This window comes from Physella acuta, unplaced genomic scaffold (assembly GCF_028476545.2).
Source record: "Physella acuta isolate Inbredline_101_S28 unplaced genomic scaffold, ASM2847654v3 ptg000895l, whole genome shotgun sequence".
Classification (NCBI taxonomy): Eukaryota; Metazoa; Mollusca; class Gastropoda; family Physidae; genus Physella; species Physella acuta.
Window position 1 is genome coordinate 93,913 of NW_026732412.1, and position 20,886 is coordinate 114,798.

Sequence of the window (20,886 nt, forward strand, 5' to 3'; positions counted from 1 at the left end):
TAGACATGGCAAACCATCTTTTAAATTAAAATAATATTTCAATTTGAGACAAACTCTGGCGCACTAGATCTGGGCTTAAACTCGATAGCGTATACATTCAAGTTATTGAACTTTCGTATCGCATTGGGAGCCAGAAGTTTGTCAGACAACTCCTAGAAATGTAATATAGTCACTTACATTTGTTTTTCTTTTAACTTAATAAGAATACTGTATGGATGAAATAATTTAGGTTATTATGTGGTACATCAAATTAACGCATATGACAATATTTAATCAAAGTGTAGGTTAGATCTAGTTTCAAGAAAATGTTTTGTCTAATTATTTCCTATTAACTCACATCATTGTTTCCAGGGGCAACAACCTTTAATTACATTTCACAAAGCTATTAAGAATAGATTATTTTCTTTTAATTTTACACAAATTGATGCAATTAAAACGCATGCCAATTCAAACAATTATAGTAATACGAGTGTTTACGAGTGTGTTTATTTTTACTTCCCTACCCTGCACAAATTAAAAGTATTTTTTTTTTGTAAATTTAAACTCAATAAAATAAAAGCTAAATTTAAAATCAATAAAATAATAGCTAAATTTAAAATCAATAAAATAATAGCTAAATTTAAACTTATAACGGCACCATCTTTTACAGCAACATCAGGCATCTGAGACCAGTGGCGGAACTAGAAAAACAGGGCCACCCCTCACTACAACATTCAATTACAAAAGCAAATCTATTAACATTCTCAGAACCATCCCAGGAAGAAACAAGCACGCCAAACATTTCTGTTTGTTGTTTTTTTGTCTACTTTAATAACATACACCCCCTAACACTGGAACATGTCAACCATTATTTTTTCCGAGTTACTCCCCATCATACCAAATCATTGCTTTCAAGGGATGCAACCTTTAAAAATAAATACAATTACATGTTTATTCTTAGTGAAACACTTGAATTTTAAATATAAATGCTATTATTTTATTTTTATTAAAAGAAATTAACTATTAATAAAAATTATAATTGACTTATTGTCTGTTAAAAAAGGTCATGCATTTGTTTCCATTTTGCTTTAAAATCAACACATTAGCTATAATAAGTGCGCAACTTAAAGACGCTTGATTATTCAGATTTATGATTGATACCTGCATTTGGCTGACGTGCAAAATACTTTTGATAATTATTCATTTAAAATAAAAAAAAAATAAAAATAGACGTATCGAAAATGATTTATAATAAAAAAAAAAAAACTAATGCATATAAGCCTTTTGAGACGGAAGAGCCAAAAATTACAATTTACAAAATTACCCAGTTTTTAAAGAGCCACAAACATTTATATGTCATAAGTATGATCCTTGAATAGGATTATATATATATATATATATATATATATATATATATATATATATATATATATATATATATATATATATATATATATGTATGTATATATATATATATATATATATATATATATATATATATATATATATATATATATATATATATATATATAATTTAAAATAAATAGATTTAAATATATGAAAAAAAAATAATTATTCATTTTTAAATATAAATTATAAACTATCGCTGTACAATTCCATTTGTAGAAGTTTGATTTACTCGGATTAATCTGCGATAAAAGTCCACTGTTCGTCAATGTGTTAACAAATTATTCTTCACCTATAAGAAATGAAAATACTTTTAGATATAAACAACAGGATGTACGTAACTGATATGATATACACAAATTAAATAACTTTTTTTAAAAAGTAGATCTTCCTTGAACACGTCGGGACAAATCTCTGACTGTATCGTTTCCTCAGCTGATACATTCTCCCTTAAACTCTATTTTTCTTCTTATTTTATTTCATCTTATAAGGTCTCAATAGTGTTGGAGGGCGAGAAACGATGAGATTACTTTAAATAAAACTCAGCTCACATGTTTACAATATTACATGTGAAAGATTTAACAATTGTTGTGTACTGTTAAATGTGATAAACCTTATATGCTCCTCTGTTAACCATATAGTATGCCGCCATGATTGTAGGTGAAGCATTGTTCAAATTATTTTGTTCCGATGTAAGTTAGTACTAATTCAACAATAAATATGTATAACTATATTTGAATAGGGTGTCCTTTCAACATGTGTTATTGTTGTTCTATAGTTGTATGTATTTATACGAGCAACTTTCCCTAACTTGAATCAGGTACTCATAAGAACAGGGAGGACTCAGGGACAAAATACCGACCCGACTTGATTTGCGATTCGAACTCAAGACTTTTAGGTTAGAAGTAATAAACTCCTCCGTTCGTCCTCAACATCCGATGTCAATTACCTAATTAAGTAATCTTTATACTGTATAACCATTATAACTATCTATAAAGTTTTACTTAAGACAAAGTAAGGGGGGTATATTTGTGTTGAACTCTCGTGATATGCTCTTCTTATAAATATATAGTGTGCCGACTTGATAGTAGGAGAAGCATCGTTCAAATTATTTTGTTCTGCTGTAATTTAGTATTAATTAAACATTAAATATGAAGACATATATTTTATTGTTTCGTTAATTGTGAATAGGATGTTTTTTCAACACATTCTTTTGTTGTTCTATAGTTACATTTATTTCTACGCGCAATTTTCACTAACTTGAATCTGGTACTCATAAGAGCTGGGTGGACTAAGGGACAAACTAAGGACTTAAATCCCGATTTGAACTTGAGACTTTTATGTTAGAAGTTATAAACTCTACTATTCGACCTCAACATCCCATGCCATTTACCTAATTAAGTAGTCTTTATACTGTATTACAATTATAACTATCTATAAAGTTTTATTGAGACAAAGTCAGGGGGATATGTGTTGAACCCAAGTGTTTGGTTCAGAGTTTATCTTCATTAACCAATCAGTTACTAGAATAAATAAAGTCGATCAATCAGAGAAGCTGTACCAGTTCTACCTCTTTTGCTACAATACACGAGCAGGCTATGTTTTGCCACAATATTAAGCTTTACTACTAACATGACTTACAGGACTATTGACCTCTTTAACTCTAAGTCTAACATTTATCTTTCGTGTGTCCGACTTCGTTTAGATTCAAACAATGTTTTAACTATTTACAAGACAATACACTTGTTTAAGTCCAAGTCTAACCTTTAGCTTTCATGTACTAGACTTGACATGGAAAGCAAATGTTTAGTTTCAAACAATGTTTTACTATTGAGGCAAGCTCTTGGTTACTAGATCTATCCATAATCTCTGTAATGTATACATTATAGTATGGGTTATTGGACATATGCATCACAGTACTAGCTCACAAGTATATCTTTCGAAATTAGATATTACATATAGGCTTGCCATTTTAATTTAATTTAATTTAAACTTGAAGCTAATTGTGTGTCGATAAATTACATAGTCGATTGATTGTTTAAATAAATGTTTTAATTTGTATCATCTTTTTACTACACATTTTTGTTCCAGTTATCTAAATAATACATTCAACAGGTATTGATACAATTTCAACGAAATATAGACCATGACTTTGATTCTTTATCATACGAGAAAAATGGCCCGTTGAGGAAGGATACACCGGGCGCTAGGCTGATAGTGCTGTCTCTTTTCTCTAAACTAAAACCACCCCCCCACCCCCACACCCCCCCACCCACCCCCCACCCCCACACACACCACCCCCCCACCCCCCACCCCCACACACACCACCCCCACCCCCACACACCACCCCCCACCCCCCACCCACCCACACACCCCCCCACCCCCCACCCCCACACACACCACCCCCCCACCCCCACACACCCCACCCCCCACCCACCCACACACCCCCCCCACACCCCCACCCCCCCCCCCCCCCTCTAAAAAACATGTCTACCGTCCCATTCAACGAAATATAATTATTTACTTTTTCCAGTGTCCGCCCCCTCCCCGAAAATTCTACCCCCGCCCCCGAAAATTTCAAGTACCCTCACCCCTCTCCGTGGAGGAAAAAGTCTGAAAGAAACACTGGTGTCGCGCATAGCCACTACGCGAAGAATTGCATTAAAGAAATTGCAAGAAAACCACTTTTTAGATGAGACACATTAATTAGGCGGTAATTTTATTATAGAGTATCGATGAGGAAATTTCTTTTGAGTTGGGGAGAGGGGGGGGGGGGGGGGGGGGGCTCAGACGTTCTTACGCGGGGGTGGGGCTTCGCCCCTACCCGAAGAATTGTATGAAAGAAACTTCACGCAAACCACTTAGATTAGACCAAATTAGACCAAATCAATGACGTCATATCAATGTGTGCACTATCCGGCTTGAGATTATTTTCTACTCTGTGCGCTAAATGTGTCGACGTCATACTTCGTTTTTCGAAATACTATGCATGTTTTTATTTTCCTTGTGTTTTCTCTAGAGCGTTCTTGTCAGATAGATAGATAGACAGACAGCGAAACTATTAGTATTAACTAGATAAATGGCCCGTTGAGGAAGGGTACAACGGGCGCTAGGCTGATAGTGCTGTCTCTTTTCTCTAAACTAAAACCAACCCACCCCCCCACACACCACCCCCACCCCCACCCCCCCGACCCCCAGACACCACCCCCCACACCCACCACACACCACCCCCACCCCCACACACACCATCCCCACCCCCCAACCCCACCCCCCACACACACCACCCCCTCCACACACCGCCCCCCCCACCCCCACCCCTCCAACCCCCCCCCCCCCCCTCCACCGCCCCCCCCAAAAAAAACCATGTCTACCGTCCCATTCAACGAAATATAATTATATACTTTTTCCAGTGTCCGCCCCCTCCCAGAAAATTCTACCCCCCGCCCCCGAAAATTTCAAGTACCCCCACCCCTCTCCGGGGAGGAAAAAGTCTGAAAGAAACACTGAAACCAACCCACCCCCCACACACCACCCCCACCCCCCACACACCACCCCCACACCCCCCCCCCCACACACACACCCCCCCCCACCCCTCCACACACCCCCCCCCCCCCAAAAAAAAAAACATGTCTACCGTCCCCATTGCAAGAAAACCACTTTTTAGATTAGACACATTAATTTTATTATAGAGTATCGATGAGGAAATTTCTTTTGAGTTGGGGAGGGGGAGGGGCTCAGACGTTCTTACGCGGGGGGTGGGGCTTCGCCCCTACCCGAAGAATTGTATGCAAGAAACTCTTCACGCAAACCACTTAGATTAGACCAAATTGCCTTTGTATTGAATATGTTTACTCGATAATCAATGACGTCATATAACTGTGTGCACTCTCTGGGTTTGAGATTATTTTCTACTCTGTGCGCTAAATGTGTCGACGTCATACTTCGTTTTTCGAATTACTGTGCATGTTTTTAAATTGCTTGTCTTTTCTCTAGAGCGTTCTTGTCAGACAGATAGATAGATAGAGAGACAGCGAAACTATTATTATAGACGAGAAAAATGGCCCGTTGAGGAAGGATACACCGGGCGCTAGGCTGATAGTGCTGTCTCTTTTCTCTAAACTAAAACCACCCCAGCCCCCCCCCCCACACACACCACCACCCCCCCACACCCCCCACCCACCCCACACCCCCCCCACACCACCCCCCCCCCACACCACCCCCCCCCCCACACCACCCCCACCCCCCCCACACCCCCCACCCCCCGAAAAACCTGTATACCGTCCCATTCAACGAAATATAATTATATACTTTTTCCAGTGTCCGCCCCCTCCCCGAAAATTCTACCCCCACCCCCGAAAATTTCAAGTACCCCCACCACTCTCCGGGGAGGAAAAAGTCTAAATTAACCCCCCCCCCCCACTCACCCCCCTACCCCCCCCCCCCCCACCCCCCCCCCCCACCCCCTCTAAAAAAACATGTCTACCGTCCCATTCAACGAAATATAATTATATACTTTTTCCAGTGTGTCCGCCCCCTCCCCGAAAATTCTACCCCCGCCCCCCGAAAATTTCAAGTACCCCCACCCCTCTCCGGGGAGGAAAAAGTCTGAAAGAAACACTGGTGTCGCGCTTAGCCACTACGCGAAGAATTGCATTAAAGAAATTGCGAGAAAACCACTTTTTAGATTAGACACATTAATTAGGCGGTAATTTTATTATAGAGTATCGATGAGGAAATTTCTTTTGAGTTGGGGAGGGGGGGGGGGGGGGCTCAGACGTTCTTACGCGGGGGGTGGGGCTTCGCCCCTACTCGAAGAATTCTATGCAAGAAACTCTTCACGCAAACCATTTAGATTAGACAACATTTCCTTTTTTTCAATGTTTCAATGACGTCATTACATTACTGTGTGCACTCTCTGGTTTGAGATTATGTTCTACTCTACGCTAAATGTGTCGACGTCATATTTCGTTTTTCGAATTACTGTGCAGGTTTTTAAATTCCTTGTGTTTTCTCTAGAGCGTTCTTGTCAGACAGATAGATAGATAGAGAGACAGCGAAACTATTAATACTAATAGTTTCGCTGTCTGTGTATCTGACAAGAACGCTCTGTCTGACAAGAACGCTCTAGAGAAAACACAAGCAATTTAAAAACATGCACAGTAATTCGAAAAACGAAATATGACGTCGACACATTTAGCGCACAGAGTAGAAAATAATCTCAAACCCAGAGAGTGCTCAAAGTTATATGACGTCATTGATTTTCGCGTTAACATTGAATAAAAAGGAAATGTTGTCTAATCTTAATGGTTTGCGTGAAGAGTTTCTTGCATACAATTCTTCGGGTAGGGGCGAAGCCCCACCCCCCGCGTAAGAACGTCTGAGCCCCCCCACCCCCCCCCTCGGGGAGGGGGCGGACACTGGAAAAAGTATATAATTATATTTCGTTGAATGGGACGGTAGACATGTTTTTTTGGGGGGGGGGGGGGTGGGGGGGTGGGGGGGGTGGTGTGTGTGGGGGGTGGGGGGTGGTGTGTGTGGGGGGTGGGGTGGTTTTAGTTTAGACTTTTTCCTCCCCAGAGAGGGGTGGGGGTACTTGAAATTTTCGGGGGCGGGGGTAGAATTTTCGGGGAAGGGGCGGACACTGGAAAAAGTATATAATTATATTTCGTTGAATGGGACGGTAGGCATGTTTTTTTTTGGGGGGGGGGGGGGTGGAGGGGTGGGGGGGTGGTGTGTGTGGGGGGGGGGGGCGGTGTGTGGAGGGGGTGGTGTGTGTGGGGGGTGGGGGGTGGGGGTGGGGGGTGGTGTGTGGGGTGGGGTGGGGTGGGGGTGGTGTGTGTGGGGGGGGTGGGTTGGTTTTAGTTTAGAGAAAAGAGACAGCACTATCAAGCTAGCGCCCGGTGTATCCTTCCTCAACGGGCCATTTTTCTCGTTATTATAGATGTGTGCAATTTTTGATATGGGTCAGACAAATGTCCTATCGAGAAGTAGCTTACATTCAATCTATATTTTTTTTTGGAATAGTGGCCTTTGGGAAAACGATCTTTAAACAGTCTTTTATTTGGGCATTTATATTAGATCCCATCACATCATAGAACAGCACATTTAAGTTTGATAAATCAAGTTCTGAATGGTAGCCTACATTCAGAGTGAATAAACACAATTACACTCTAAGACAACAGACGATTTATAGACGGATAAACCTTAAGCTTTTTCTTTTACTGAATAGAGAAAAGTCACATTTTTACAGACAAGCAATTTGTATGATTACCAAGTATTTAAGCACACCCTGTGTTAATTAAATAGTTTTTTGTTTGTTTTAAAATTATCATCTTCTCCTTGTTAAATGATTTCAGTCCCACACACAATTAACGCACACATAACTGACGCACACACAATTGACGCACACATAACTGACGCACACAAACTTGACGCACACATAACTGACGCACACACAATTGACGCACACATCACTGACGCACACACAAGTTACGAACACAAAACTGACGCCCACAAAACACTCGTGGATTCTGAGTGCTCAAAGGGTGAGTGTCCAGCTGAAACATCCGTACAACAAATTAGAGATTAAATACACTCTAAGGCAATAGACGATTTATAGCCGAGCAAACTGTAAGCACTTGTTCGTAACATGAATAGAAAATAAGTCACAATTTTCAAATACGAGTAACATGTATAATTATCACTCATCTAAACATCCACTGTGTTTATTAACTATAATGTGCGTAAACTTATGATTTAATTTTATCATGTGTAGATTAATGTAGATATTTAAATCTTGCATTAAGAAAATGTTCATTTTCTTTCCTATTGTGTTATGAATAATACATATTAAAGGTTTTATGTCGACAGAATAGTTGCATGAAAAATTAAATTCCTGACTCACAATAAAGTTTGGCGGTTTAAATTGGTTAAAAAAATATACGTAAGGAGTTGCAGTTTATTATAAATTTGTAATTCATCTAAAAAAATTCGCACTTGAAATCTAACATTTTATAACTTCACCACCATTATAAAAGTCCTATCCTATTTTAATGTGTTATATGATTAGAAAACTTACTATTTTAAGAAAAGATAAGATAAGTAGTATAAAAAACGTAATTGATGAGGAAAGGAAACAACCTATTACATATATATCTAGGTGTTTACTAAGATGAGTTGCTGCGTGTGTCTCTAAAGATCGACAGTTACTTTAATCGGAAGTCAGAAGATCTCTACTGTTGGTAGTGTCAAAATGTAGTGGCAATTTTGAATGAAAAAAATATTAGGAATATTCGATGACCTTTAAAGATTACTATAGTTATTTATTCAAAACAAAAATAAACGTCTTGGAAATCATTTGTAACGTATCTTAGAGGTTTCGTCGAATTAAATATTTAAGAAAAGTGTTGTCAGAAACAAAAAGCACATGCACGTTCATACTGCTAATAAAAATGTTTTGCTTTTTTTGAATGGCATGTTTATAATGTAAATGTGAACCAACATATACGTAAATTATATTTATTTTAATAAATAATTTAGTAAATAGCTACACCATCACCAATTGTCTGTATTTGATTCCAAGTCCCAAATGTAAACAAGACAAGTCTGTAGTTTTCTCCACGACACGGATGTGACGACATCGGATGTGTGTTGGAAGTATGTTAGCACCACGTCGTTGTTGGCATAGAGTCTGATAACAGTTGGAACGTTTCTGTATCATCTTGATCTGGTACTTGACTAGACAACAAACAACGATACATCTGCCCGAACTCGAGACTTTTCGGTTTAGCAACCGTAATCTTTACCGACTCGACCACGCCGAACCCTTTTTTTTTTTACATCTGACTTTTTCCACGCATAACCCTTTCGTCAACGTTAGCTTAAAAAATAAAGTTAACGTTGGTGCCTTCACACCCATCATCTTACTGTAATATTTTTACCCAACTGTTTATAATTACTGTCCTGAACATTACCCATACTAGCCTACAGATAAACAAACGCGATGACGTTCAGAAACGTAGAAAGGAAACATCCAATACATCGCAAAAACAGAAAGATACATTTTCGGAACTGGTCAGTATGGATGTATTGCGAATTTCTGTTTCAGATTTGTAGTAAGTTTATATAAATCTTTTCGCATCTTCCCCAGCTCTAGACCGCACCTACCTACTAACAGAGGTGTTGCGATGCGGGGGGTGCAGACCGCACCGGGTGACACTATTTAGGGGGTGGGGGGTGTGACACCAAGACAAAAACAACTGCAAGATATATAGAATAAATGTCTTTTGCCAGTTTAATGAATGGTTCCAAAGTATTTTGTACACAATGACGATCCAAACAACAGAGGGGGGGGGCATGAGGAGGTGCCGCACCTGGTGATATCCAATCGCTACCGTCTACACATGTTATAGTATTATTTCTATGTGAAATAATTTTCTACGCTTTTGACAAATCAAAAACCTAACAAAAACAATTATTTTATAAGTAAGTAAATTCCCCTCGATATGTTCACCGTATATACAAAGATAGTTGGTAAAGTCCGTCCCAAGACCGTGCTAGTACAGTGACTTAAAAAGTCAGCGTCTCGATCTAGTTGATGTTTTGAAGAGCTTGGTATACGGTAGAGATTTTTTTTTCTTATTGTTAAATTGTTTTATTTAGTTAAATTTTGTTGCGTTGTTCTAGATAACATTTAAAAAACTAACAAACATGTGTTTTTCTAACTGATGGAAACATCTCTAATGGGATGTGTAATGCCCTCCTTACCTGTATGTAATTCAGTTTTTGTTGCTGTAGCTTTGTTTACTAAACATCGCTCGGGTCACATCACAAAACTACGGCTTGGTGTCACCCACACGACCCATTGTTTTATCTGAGCTACACTTTGGTCACCCACACGACCCATTGTTTTATCTGAGCTACACTTTGGTCACCCACACGACCCATTATTTTATCTGAGCTACACTTTGGTCACCCACACGACCCATTGTTTTATCTGAGCTACACTTTGGTCACCCACACGACCCATTATTTTATCTGAGCTACACTTTGGTCACCCACACTACCCATTATTTTATCTGAGCTACACTTTGGTCACCCACACGACCCATTATTTTATCTGAGCTACACTTTGGTCACCCACACGACCCATTATTTTATCTGAGCTACACTTTGGTCACCCACACGACCGATTATTTTATCTGAGCTACACTTTGGTCACCCACACGACCCATTATTTTATCTGAGCTACACTTTTGTCCTACATGACCACGCCGATGTCCACATTAGGAACTATAATATGCTTTTCTGAAAGTTGCAATAATTTTCTTACGTACTGCACAATATTATATTCTCCGTTACAAAACGAATTAGTTTTTCAACTATTAACAAGGAAATTGAATGATAGATCAGTACTTTAAGAATTGATATTATACTAAATTAATTACTCTGTCTAAGTAAAGACCCATTTTTATCGGACATTACCCGTTATGGCTGCCAAATATGAATCATATGACTACACTATTAATGCATAATTCAAAACATATTGTTTTTAAATCAACGTAAAACAATCTGGTCCCTTTGAAAACACACCGAACGATATATTTCAGTTTAGTATTCGCCATTTTACATAGAGCTGTTATAATATAAGAATTAGGCAATATTCACCTAAAACTAATATTTATAAATCCACTGAGACTGCATTATCCTATTCACACTCTTGCCTTCTCTCTATACTGTACTATATAATAGACTTCTGATGTACCACTAATCTACGTATCCTTGGATTTGTTAAAATACGATAAAGCTGAAGTTTCCTACAACCAACTTCTAAACCTATACGTTTAAAACATGGGTGTAAATTAAACAACTGACGAGATTTAGTTCACTCAGCTATAAATAGCTTACTTAGTTGTGAGATGTGGACTAGTGCTAAAAGACGTGTTATTGTGACAAAAAAACTCCAAAGGCACAGAGGAACACAATGATGTGGGCCAAAACAGGGGCGTAGCGAGGGGGGGGGGGTGCAAATCGAAAGTTTGAGAGGGTGGGGTGCAAATCGAAAACTTGAGGGGGGTTGCAAATCGAAAATTTGAAAGTTTGTACCTGGGAAGGGTCTCCATGCCTCTGGGGGGGGGGGGGGGGGGTGACACCATTAAGTGCCGCACCGGGTGACACCCGACCTCGCTACGCCACTGGGCCAAAAATACTCGGAAACAATCGACGAAACAATAAACTTTGGACAATAACACTAGTTCTGAAAACGTAACGAAAACTAAAGGGAATAATTATTTAAAAAAACACTCATAAAATATATCAGCAACAAAGATACCAGGTAATTCTGTAGCGGCTATACATTTATGTGCGGTATGACTCTATAGAGCATATTTGCCACACAACTGCCCTGACTACAACTATGTTCTAACTCTCTAGAAATACAATCGGACGATTAGTATTGTATTTTCAATTGAAGTCAAATCTATTTCAAGAACATGTTTTGTCTAATTATTTCGCATTAGTTAATTTTTTTTTTAACAGGGGTAACAACCTTTAATTAAAGTTCACAAAGTTTCTAACAACAGAGTATCTTTAAATTTAACAAAGTTAAACTGATTTTAATAAAAATAAATGGAAAATTAAAGTTAACTTAAAATACTTATAAATTGTATATTTTAAAGTTAATTTTTAAATAACTGGACATTGTTAAAAATTGGAAACCAATGACTTTACTGACTATTTATTTTGTAGACGTTTGATTAATATCTCAAATCAAATATCGTTAAATGGTGAATGTTATTTAATTTAGAATGCATTCATCTACCAATAAAAAAAAAAAAAAAAAAAAAAAAAAATCATCTATTAGTCAGTATACATTAATTTGACATGAGTGATGTAATATTTTAGTTATTAGTTTCCTACGGTTGAGGTAGGTACTAGACTCTGGGGTTCGTGTAGGGTGGAAGATAAGCCGTTTGAGAACCAAAGGACAGAAGCGACCGATGAATCGTATTCAAACAGATACCCAAGTTTGCAGTGTTGAGGCCTGCCTGGCTAATGGGAAACACCTCGTGAGCCAGTGGTGTCCGTAAATAAAGGGAAAACAAAAGGTTGTTGGCTTATAAAGTGGATTGGGGTAGTCATATAGTTAATTAATTTGATTGTTAATTGTATAATACCAGAGCTAGCTAAAACACTTTTGTGGAACATTTATGTTTTTATATGAATCAATATAAGTTCATATTTAATGTTTTTTTATTTCAAATCAAAATCAAATTTGTTTACCTAATCTTTATCAAATACAAAAATATTGAACAACAATTATATAGGGCTCTTAAAAAACTGTGAAATTTTGTAAATTGTAACTTTTGGCTCATCCGTCTAAAAAGGTTACCAACCCCTGACATAGCTTATAACAAATAAGTAACTGTGTGTGAGAAGTGACATATAAAACATCACCTTGAACAAGAATGCATTAATATATAACACTATGAATTGTACGCATTGTTGTTCAACTTAACGTCGTATCTATAATAGCACTCATGCATATCAGCACATCTCAGTGCTTCTTTCAGACAATTTTTTTCTCTTTTATAGAAGAAAAAATATACTCAAGTGAGAGTCTACCACATACTGATAAGTACACAACGACCACGCTAAACTCATCTTTATAACATTGTTCTTTTTTTAATACAAACAAAATGTTTATGTGTGTATTTAAAAATAGCATCGCGTGACCCAGGAATAAGCCACTCGTTAGACACAGGGGCGTAGCGAGGAGGGGGGGGGGGGCAGGGGTGCGGACCGCACCCGGTGACACCATTTAGGGGGTGACACCAAGACAAAAAATAGTAAAATGTATAGAGAAAAATGATAATTCCACTTAATTAAGTGATTAATTAGAGTGTTAAATATTCTTTTAAGAGCAAATTTTACAAATCCCGACAAGGGTAAGGGGGGGGGGGGGTCGACACCAACATGTAAACCTGCTAGTGATAGAGAAAGCATGCTAGATCAAGCTATATTTATAACCGTCTGTAGATACAAATCGTTAGTATTACATCTGAGTATAGTTTAAAGCAATCGGCTTGGGGATGTGAGAGGAGGAGGGAGGGGTGTGACATTAATTCAACGTTGCAAAATATGTCTCAGGTAAACCATGTGTGGTTGAGAATCGTAACGCCTTATATAATATTCCATGTAGACATAAAAATATGTGAGCACATATGCACATGCGTATATAAATTATATACTAACTTAAATATACATACATATATATATATATATATATATATATATATATATATATATATATATATATATATATATATATATATATATACATATATATATATATATATATATATATATATATATATATATATATATATATGGTGACAGGACAAATGATCTCAGGACAAATGATCTCAGACAAAATATCTCAGACAAAATATTTCAGGGACAAATGATCTCAGGACAAATGATCTCAGACAAAATATATCAGACAAAATATTTCAGGGACAAATGATCTCAGGACAAATGATCTCAGACAAAATATCTCAGACAAAATATTTCAGGGACAAATGATCTCAGGACAAATGATCTCAGACAAAATATCTCAGACAAAATATTTCAGGGACAAATGATCTCAGGACAAATGATCTCAGACAAAATATCTCAGACAAAATATTTCAGGGACAAATGATCTCAGGACAAATGATCTCAGACAAAATATCTCAGACAAAATATTTCAGGGACAAATGTTCTCAGGACAATTGATCTCAGGAAAAAAAATACCAGGAGAAAAGTGGTCGGCTGCCCGATAGGGCGGCACTTCCCGGCGCCGCAGGCCAGTGGCGTAGTTAGGATTTTTGGGTCCACACTAATTAAAATACTATACTATTAGGAAGAGAGGGGTGACATCCCACCGAAAATGCAAAATTGTTTGAGGGTGGGGGGAGGTGGGGGGGGGGAAGCAACACCTTTATTAAATGCTCATTGGGACAGCCAACCTTTTGACCACTAACCAGTGTTTCTTCCAGTGACATTGACTTATGTTTTATGCGGTCCAGTCCATATGGAGACCATCTTGGTACGTCACATTGTTTGGTGACTGCAATGTAGAATACACAGTAAACTGGGATTCTGTTCATGAAAGCTTAACCGATACAAATCGTCTGTATTTCACTCAATGCCCCAAATGTAAACAATGCATTTATCTTGTTTTATTAACGAGACGAATGTGACGACCTCGGTAGTGTGTTTGAAGTATTTAAGCATCATGTCTATTTCACCGTTTATTTTAACGATCCAAGATTTTTAACATACACCACGAGCACTGGAACAGGTCGACCATTAATTTTGCCGAGCTACTTCCCATTACAACAAATCAGTGTGGTCAAGGGATGTAACCAAAAAAATAAATATTGATAAGAAACGTGTGCATAGTAAAACACTTGAATAATACATTTAAAATATGTTATTTTGCTTTTTTAGTAAATATTTACAATGATTGCAATATGGAAAAAATGTTATGTTTATTCAAAGAAATTATTTACTTTCTCTATTTTGGTTTTAAATGAACACATTTACTATAATAACTGGGTAACTTATAGAGGCATAATAATTCCAGAAATTCTTGTTGATATTGAAATTGTAGATAGAATTCATTTCTTGGTTTCTTAATACCTGTGCCAATTGTTTAAAAAAAATAATATACTAGTGCAGAACTGAATATTCCGTTGGTAGATGTTTAATTCTTTCGGATTTATCTGTGATTTAAACCCACTGTTCATCAATGTGTTAACAAATTATTCTTCATCCTTAAGAAATGAACATATTTTAGATATAACCAGCACTATCTACGTAAATGGCATGTTATACAAAAATTAAATAGGTTTGAGCCGAGAAACAAAAAGTAGATCTTCAATGAACACGTGGGAACGAATCTCTGACTGTATCGTTTAGTTAGCTGATACATTTCCCTTACATTACATTTTTCTTTTATATTTTTTTTTCCTCTTGTAAGGTGTCAATAGTGTTGGGGATCGGCAGACGACGAGATTTCATTGAATAGAGAGATATTTACACAAAGTTAGGGAACAGCGTGTTTTGTTATGTTGGGATGTTGGCTGGCAATTTTTGTTTTAAACAATTCAGAGACTGACATGTGTTTGCCTGTGTTAGTTTTTAAATGGCTCCTATGCAAGAATTCCGTGTCAAGTAACTTATGTTGACAGATGAACTCAGATAAAATATCCCAGACAAAGTGTATCAATGACGTTGGTGTTTTCAAAATGCAGGATTAAACGTTGCGCATTGTACATTGTTTACTCACTTTCCTCACATCTTACTTCTTACATTGACAAGGTTTTAAGTGCAATAAAAAATGAGACAACTAAAGTAAAATTAAATATAACGTACGCCCACTTTTTACTTTCTCGTGTACGTAATGTTGACGTTTCACACTTCCCTCAGTCGGAAAAACTTAGTTTTGCAATTTAGTCCGTATGTCTATGTGTGTATGTCTGTATGTGTATGTTTCTGAAAAAGATAATTTGAGTATCGATACTGCTATAATGATGAAATTTCATATATAAGCATTATTTAAAATGTGTAGTTTCGTATTCATTTTTTCAGTGATTTCCGGGTAAAATAAGTGAAAATTATTCTGCATCGTTTTGTTTTTCAATAGAATATAACTTGGGAACAATAAATTATTTGAGATAGATAAATGAAATTTCACATAAAAGTAAAACATCAACTTCTGCCTCCTTTTGAATTTTGAGCAATTTCCGATGACCAGTGGTAGTTCTATACGCAATATCCGATCCCTTAAATAAACGCATATGAATTAATAAATAACTTATTTTCAGCACTATTATTCACATATTGTTTGCTGTTCCCTTCGTGCGCATTTTTTTTTGGAGTGTTGTATTCTATTTTAAAATTTTAAGCAATAACAATTGATTAAAAATATTTCTATATCCCGAGTTGCTATCGCCCGTAATGTTAGAAAAGTATAATCGAGAAATTTTTGGGGGAGATCACACACGCTTAATGTATAAAGTCATTTTTTATTGAATGAGATGTGTTGTGCTTTGACCATTCATGTCTAGACCATAGTATGTATAATTGTGTATATTGCCAACACATCAGCAGTTTTCCAGTTTGTTTTAAGTCAAAAAAAAAGTATACTAAATCTAAAAATAATAAACCATGAGCACCAACTAGGCAACAAGTACAGCGTTTAGAAATAAAAATGTTATTGCTCGACTCGAAAGTAAAAGTTAAAAATATGTTGAAAAAAATATTGATGAAGAAAGCTACATGAATTTTAGATTGTAACAAATGACGGATCTTCAATACCACGTACGTAGATGTACTGATGACTTTTAGATTTAAACAAACGATGGATCTGCAATGGCACTATCTAGACTTTAAAGGTTAAACAAACGATGGATCTGACGTTGATGTTCTAATGATTTTTAGATTGAAACAAACGATGGATCTGCAACCTCACGTACTTAATTTTATAGGCCTATACTATGTTGCCCTATACACTTCATTTTACATAAAATATGAAATTGTTTTATTAGAAACACTTTTCAAACTAATAATTGATAATACAGCCCTCTGATCACCTTCTATATACATGTGATAGAGATGTCTTAACCATCTTATTTAATCGTTGTGATAATGCTGCCTAGGATACTCTATTTCACATACAATGTTATAAAATGGTCCTAAGCTCTCCACCAAAAGCATAAAAATATTCGTCATGTTCTTTAAATATGGTGCGCTACACTCTGTACATCTCATTCCACGGCTAATTTGAAAATGTTGCCCTAAACGTTGTCTTATTCCAAACAGACGTTATAAAGTTATCCTAAAATCTGAGCCCTAAGCTGCTTAATGTTGTATAAGATTTACATCACCACAAAATGTAGTAATGCTGTTCTTAGCTTTTAAACCAACAAAAAATATTATAACTTGCAATTTAAAATAGAGATGCCTGATATAAATGACAAGCTTTTGTTACTTCCCTTTTAGCTATCAATGTTCCCTAGGGATACAATCTGAACTTATTCATAAAATTATTTATTGAAATTAAGATCATTTACATATATGTAGGTACACATTTATAAACATGTTAAGCAAAACAAATATTTTTTCATCAGTTCACATAATATGGTGCTTTTGTTTTTAAAACATTTTTTTGTTAAAAATATAGTAAAATATAAATACTTTAGATATTTTAAACACTATTTCCTACAAGTATAATCTTTGAAACAGAGAAATAATTCCTCCTCTTAAAAATCCTCAACAAATTTTTCTTTTAAATTGTTTCCCTGGAGAAAATAATAAAAAAAATTATATATATAAATATATATATATATATATATATATATATATATATATATATATATATATATATATATATATATATATATATATATATATATATATATCAGGGGTCGGCAACCTGCGGCTCGCGAGCCGCATGCGGCTCTTTTGATGTCAAGTTGCGGCTCTCGAGTTCCATGCGCAAATATTAATAATTAATTATTTTTTTTAAAACTCGTAAAAAATATTCAACAACACTCTGCAATGAACGATATGATAATAAATATAAACAATAAACACACACTATTCAATTAGATTATTTAGTTACTCCCTGTTTCAATGTACTTCCTATTAATTAATCTTCCTTCCCAAATTGAAAAAAATCAACGTCATGGTGAATATCAATTAGAAACTAAACGAGTTAAACGTAATACTGCAAGGAAAGAAAAACCCAGCCTATATCGTGTTGGAAAAAATGGATTGTTTCGAAAAAAAATTACTTGTCTTTGTTGAAGACACGTAGAGTGGTAAATTACCTAATTTAAAAAAAAAATCTTTAAATAATATCGTGATGAAACCAATGCTACCATTAACATGAATCAACGTTACTATAAACAAGTGAAGGATGGATTCCTGAGAGATTTGAGCAATTCAAAACAAACGCAAGTACTATGATGTTCATGGTAGATTCTCTCAACACAAAAACAAATGAGATCAACATTGAGCCATTTAGAATTGATAATAGTTCGCTCTAAATGGAATTGCTGGATTTGTAAACCAAACATTTGTAGAAAGGTAAATTCACAGAACTCAAGAGCAAGTTGCAAGAGTTGGAGGTTAAGAATAGCATGCAAGTTACATTTCACACACACACACACACACACACACACACACACACACACATACACATACATATACATATATATATATATATATATATATATATATATATATATATATATATATATATATATATATATATATATATATATATATATATATATATATATATATATATACTTATGTATGTATACCAAATACTAATCAAATACCAAGTATTGAAATAAAATTGTTTGTGGCTCTTTAAAAATCGATAAATTTTGTACATTTTTGGCTCTTCAGTCTCAAAAGGTTGCCGACACCTTATATATGTTTAGATCCAAACAATGTTTTAATTTTGAGCCAAGCCCTTTGTTACTAGATCAAGCCATGAACTCTGTATTGTATACATTATTGTATGTGTTATTAGACACATGTATCACAGTGGGAGCCCCGAGTCTATATTGCGAAATTAGAGATTAAATATACATCTAGTCGTTTTAATTTTATGTACTTTAAAATTGTGTGTCGACAAAGTACGTCGGCGATTGATAGTTAAAAAGAAAATAAATTAGTTTTTTTTTTAAATTTCTTATCCTCTTTAAATTCACATTTTGGTTTCTGTTGTATGAATAATACATTCAAAATGTATAGATTCATTCACAACGAAACACAAGCTTGTGTTTTTAAATTGGAGGTGTGAAAAACATTTTAGCATTGTGCTAGTTACTTCCCATTTACACAATAAAAACAATCGAACGGACGTCACATAGAGATGGAAAAGACGTATTAAAAAATGAATTCGTATTTAAAAAATATTAAAACAAGGCCTTGTTTAAATTTATATTTTTGATTCCAAAAGTAATGTTGTACGTATTCATGTATGTTTTATATTTTTTTAAAAATATGTGTATGCTTTAATTAAAGTAAAAACAATGGGAATATATCTTAAATAATCTTTAAATTAGTAATTATTCAAAACAATAAGTGTTATAGAACACATTTAAGCTTTACTTATCTCAATATTTTTGCGATACCATATATGTATATATGTAACTACAATGTCACTATTGCAGGGGTCGGCAACCTGCGGCTCGCGAGCCTCATGCGATGCGGCTCTTATGGCGTCCAGATGCGGCTCTCCAGTTCCTTGCACAAATATTAATAGTTATATAATTTCATTTTTACTGGACGGTGGGGTACGACTTTACCCTGCGTTCAGTTGGATGGAATATAAGCCTGGTAAGAACCAAAGGATACACGCGAACGATGCAATTTATTCAAACCGATATCCAAACCAGTTAGTCGGCGTTTGCCGTGTTGAGGCCTGCCTGGCTAATTGGAGATGCCTCCTCAGCCAGTGATATCCGTAAAGAAAAAAATAAAATTAAAATTAACAGCTTCTAAAGTGGATTGAGATAGTCCTAGAATAATATTATTTGATAACTAATTTTACTATTATGGCGAAACATGTCTATGTTTTTATATGAATAAATAATATTTCATATTTAAAGCTATTTATTTTAAATAACAAATCAAATTTATTTACCTAATCCTAATCAAATACCGAATATTGAACTAAAAATGTTGTGGCTCTTTAAAAACTGGGAAAGTTTGTAAATTGTAACTTTTGGCTCTTGTATATCCAAATGTTGCCGACCCCTGCACTATTGGTTTACAAAGGCGTCTATTTTAACGACTTGTAATAAATATTGCTACAACTTGTTCACCTTAGGTATTGGTGTTTTTGTTTCCATAGCAGTCTGTGGTTGTGTGACTTTGGTATGAGGTACGTCTGGTGTGGTGGTGTTAGCTGTGGTTGCTGTTCAGTTTTTATGTTTGAGGCTTGTGGTGTCAAGCTGTGACGTGATTACATTCCGTGTTGTTGCTTGCGATGTTAGTTGAGTTCGGTCTTTGTAATTTAATTTAATGTAGTATGGAATGTCTGCTGTTTTTTTTTCTGGCTAGATATCCGATCATACTGCAAGGATCTGTTTTTTTTCTATTTTTTTTTCTATTTTTCTTAACTCTCTTATTTCAAAAGTCACCCTTAAATATTTTACACCATTCCGACATCTGGAAAAGTATAACTTACAAATTTAATTAAACTAACATCATTGTATACATTTATATGGCCGGTTAATTTCTCTCCCCCCCCCCTGACCTCTCATCTCCCCTTTAGGTATTTATACCACTCTCCCCTCTCCTCCAGGTATTCATACCCAACTCTCTCCTCTCCGACTTATAATATATTTTTTTCAGATAGTGAGCTCATACTTCACGAAACTAAAATCATGAGAGTTAAATAAATAGCTATCAATGCAAATCTACAACAGTCCT